At 45.5% G+C, this 4,553-nt stretch overlaps 1 non-coding gene across 1 annotated transcript; it reads left to right on the top strand.

Moving 5' to 3' along the window:
- Nucleotides 1-372: 372 nt before the first annotated feature.
- Nucleotides 373-491, top strand: LOC118091589 (5S ribosomal RNA). The gene has a single exon (XR_004693401.1). It is a non-coding gene; the product is annotated as a 5S ribosomal RNA (ribosomal RNA).
- Nucleotides 492-4,553: the final 4,062 nt, after the last annotated feature.

The raw sequence follows: 4,553 nt of genomic DNA, 5'->3' as shown, positions 1-4,553 counted from the left end.
CAATCATGTTGGGAGTGGGCGTGGCCCAGGCCTTCAGAAAAGTATATAAGCAGTTGCTTTGCTCCTGTTGTCCAGTTCTGCTTGTTCAATAAAGGTTCTTGCTGTTATCACTGTGTCTTGCCTTGTGGGAACCCACCTACACTTCAGGTGGCGCTGCTGGTCTCCTCCCACCCTTATTCCCAATGCCGATCTTTATTCCTCTCCTTGTTCCTCATGCAAACCTTCCCTCACTGCTTCTTCCCTGCCAAGGGGTGGGATTTTGCGGTTTGCCTCAGATGCCAAAATGTCTTGGGCTGGCCCCGCTCAGCCCACAGAGCTCTCCCCATCCAGTGTAAACTGCTGCACTCGGCTTAATCATTTGGCACATATATGGTCTACGGCCATACTACCCTGAACACGCCCGATCTCGTCTGATCTCGGAAGCTAAGCAGGGTCAGGCCTGGTTAGGACTTGGATGGGAGACCACCTGGGAATACCGGGTGCCATAGGCTTTTGACTCCTTGGGACCCAGGTGGCGCTGTGGTTAAACCACTGAGCCTAGGGCTTGCTGATCAGACGGTCGGCGGTTCAAATCCCTGTGACGGGGTGAGCTCCCGTTGCTCGATCCCAGCTCCTGCCAACCTAGCAGTTCGAAAGCACGTCAAAATGCAAGTAGATAAATAGGGACCGCTACAGCGGGAAGGTAAACGGCGTTTCCGTGTGCTGCTCTGGTTCGCCAGAAGCGGCTTTGTCATGCTGGCCACATGACCTGGAAGCTGTATGCCGGCTCCCTCGGCCAATAATGCGAGATGAGCACACAACCCCAGAGTCGGTCACGACTGGACCTAATGGTCAGGGGTCCCTTTACCTTTACCTTTACCTATAGCCTTGGATCAGACAAAGCTTTTCTCCAGGCTCGGTAAGTGGGTACGACTCCCCACCTGCCTTAGTTCCTTGTCCCTTACTAACCTGGGGGTGGGCACTTTGCAGCACAGCAATGCAGCTCAAAACAATGCTGTAATCTCCTCTGCGCCTTTGGAGAGGGCGGGCTAGAGTTGAAACAAGTAAATGCATCAGTTAATACAGGTGGATATTCCCTCTCCCCTTATGATGGGCTAGGTAAAAACCCTTTTGCCAGAGCTGCTTTTCTGTGGTCTTTCAAGATGTGAATCTCAGTAAACTCCATCTTATAAATCATACATTGTCCACCACAGCGTATTTCCTTCTCAGACTGTTCCCTGCTGTGTACTGTCCAGTTCAATTTTTAAATGACTGAACAGCAAAGCTCTCGCTTCTCCTCTGGGGAGTCTACTCCCACCTAAACATACCTGACCAAGCAGTCAGCCCAAAGTGTTCTTTTCCTTTAATAATAAAATAATAATAATAATAATAATAATTTTATTAAAATTTCACTTTAAACAGAAAACAATAAATTCCAACATATATCAATCAATCTCATTCCCCTCTGCTCTGCCGAGTTTATGACTTCCCTCCCTCCCTCCCACCATCCGGTTTTCCCTTTTCCAGTCTATATCTCACAGTTTCATCTTATTAAATCAAATCCACATCATAGGATTTATTTCAATCCCGCTAGTGTCTTCAAGCTTCTACCGTTATTATTAATATAGTCAATGAATTTACTCCAATCTCTTTGGCATTTTAATTCGTCCTGGTTTTGGACTCTGCAGGTCAGTTTTGCCAGTTCTGCGTAATCCATCATCTTCGTCTCCCACTCCTCCAATGTTGGTATTTCCTGTGTTTTCCACTTTGGGGCCAAAGTGTTCTTTTCTTTAATTCCATCCCATTACTCTTAAGAGGTGCCTGTTGTATGTCGTTTGCATTTTTGCTTCTGGGGTGTTGATTTATCTGAATTTAACTCCCTCTTATTCCTACATTTACCCTATACGCTGACCATCTAACTAGATGGAAGTCTAAAAGGGTATGTTTGTCTGCAGACAGTTTTTCCAGCTCATGTGGCCAGCATGACTAAGCTGCTTCTGGCGAAACCACAGCAGTGCACGGAAACACCGTTTACCTTACCGCTGGAGTGGTACCTATTTATCTACTTGCACTTTTTGTCATGCTTTCGAACTGCTAGGTTGGCAGGAGCTGGAACCAAGCAACCAGAGCTCACCCCGTTGTGGGAATTCGAACCACCGACCTTCTGATCGGCAAGCCCAAGAGGCTCAGTGGTTTAGACCACAGTCTCACCCGTGTCCCACGATTAGTCCTCAATTTGCCTGCTTTTCAGAGTGTGCACCTAATGGTGGCCAAACTTGCTGGTGACTTACTCTTTGTGAGCTTCCCCCATCATCATTATGTCTGAGTTTGAAGAGGAGGACAGGGTGTTTAATTTCCAACCTGAGAAAAGGCATTTCTCCTCCAATCATATTTTCATTATTGTGATGTACCCTGTGCCATGTCTCCCGCATGACCTTGATTGGGATCAGCACATTTTAAACAAAGACATAATTAATTGCACCTGCTATACGAGGCACATCATTTGGAAATGGCAAATGCAGATGGCATTCTGGGTAAATTTATGTTAATTGTCATAAGGGCGAGATCAATAATTCTGACTTTTAGCAATACCAATGGGGGCCTTTCCATCCATTTGCATGGCATTACACATAACCATTTGTAATTTTACTTTTAAATTATAATTTACCCTGTGCAGCAATCACATTACAATACTTTTTTTATGTAAAGCGAATTTTGTTAGAGGCACATTTGATTTCATAGAGAGCAAGATGAAATCAAAGTGACAAGCCAGTTAGAAGATGTTAGGTATTTCTTCCGTAAGCTTAAAAAAAAAATGCATGCAGATTTATATTTTACCCTAATGCTTTATATTGTTACACCACCACTATCTTCCCCACTAAAAAATACTAAAGAGTGCTAACCGGCTGGAGGTAAATAAACTGGGAATTCACCAAATCCGTTGGGAGAGACAGCTGAAATATTTCCTGACAAATTCTGACCTTGAGGTCAGCGTTTATGCCACTGTAGCCTTGGGTTCCCTGTGCCTTCTGCATGGTGATGACCTTAAAGGCATGTTTAGCTGGGTAGGATAGGACATCTTAAAAGGAATGGGTCAGTGGGGAACATACATCTCAGCCAGCCCCTGTCAGAACTGGCAAGCCCTGTCAAAAATGGCAGCAGATTGGTGGTGGAGGAGGAGAAATCAAAGGGCAAAAAGGAAATAGGACCTGAACTTAAGAAGAGACTGCTGGATCCAGCCAATGGTTTCCATCTAATCCAGCATCCTGTTCTCGCAGTGGACAACCAGATGTCTGTGGGAAACCAGCAAGCAGGACCCAAGCACAGGGGCCATCTCCCCTCCTCTGGTTCCCGGCAGCTGGCATTCAGAAGCATACCTGCCAAGTTGCTGTCCGAGAAATAAGGGACTGGGCTGGAAGTAGCAGACCAGAAGTAGCGCTGCCGCCATTTTGGAACTGGGCGGAGCATGCTCAGAAGTTTGATGCTGCTTTGCCCAGTTCCAAAATGGCCGCCGCACCAGACGTCGCACTGCAGCCATTTTGGAACTGGGCAGAGCAGCATCAAAAGTCGCTTCTGAGCATGCTCCGCCCAGTTCCAAAATGGCCGCCGCACCAGAATAAACCGGGGAAAAACAAAAAAATCCGTTTTTTTCAGCTAAGAACAGCTGGGAAAACGGGGATTTCCCGGAGAATACAGGAGACTTGGCAGCTATGTTCAGAAGCCTTCAGGATTATATCATAGCTGTTGTGGCTAGTAGCTTTATCCTCCATGAATTTGTCTAATCCTCTTTTAAAGCCATCCAAGTTGGTGGCCAGTACTGCCTCTTGCAGAAACAAATCATCTGAAGCATCGATAAAATGAGTGAGGAAACTGCAGTTTGCCTGTCTTTCTAGGAAGTGCTCCCAAACCTCAATGTGTAGAATACATGCAGGATGCCCTACGTTCAATTCGTAGCGTATCTCTCTTACAAGGTAGCACAGCCGAGAGTCATCGCTTTCCAACACCTCAGAGAGGTTCTACCAGTTGGAGTAGAACAGTCTTCCACCAGTCCTTCAGCATAGCTGCCAAGTTATCCCTTTTTTAAAGGGAAATTCCATTATGCTGAATAGGCTTCCTCGCGAGAAAAGGGAAAAATTGGCAGCTATGCCCTTCAGATGTTGCTGGACTTCCACTCCAATCATCTCTGACCATTGGCCATGGTAGCTGGGTCTGATGGGAGTTGGAGTCCAACAGTTGCGGAAGGCTGCAGAAGTCAATTCTGGACTTTTTATTTTTACTTTAAAAGGCAACATAACAAGCTTAAGACAGCTCGATAACCATAGATACTGATCATCTTAACTCTTTGTCCTTTAGATTTTATTTACAGGGTTTTGAGATGAAGAGAGAAAATAACTCAAAAGGTCCATAGTTTAGAGTACATTGCAGTCGGAGGGCAGGTATTATCCCTTTACACTTGAACAATCAATAAATGCTTTCCATATTTTCTCAAAAGGATCCTTTACCTTTTATTCCCTATTTGCCCTTAGTTTTGTGGCAATTTTTCCAAGAAAGAACGCTGACAAACTTCTTGGTTC

This window comes from Zootoca vivipara, chromosome 10 (genome assembly GCF_963506605.1).
Source record: "Zootoca vivipara chromosome 10, rZooViv1.1, whole genome shotgun sequence".
In the NCBI taxonomy this organism is placed as follows: domain Eukaryota; kingdom Metazoa; phylum Chordata; class Lepidosauria; order Squamata; family Lacertidae; genus Zootoca; species Zootoca vivipara.
This window is presented reverse-complemented; position numbering and strand designations above follow the sequence as displayed.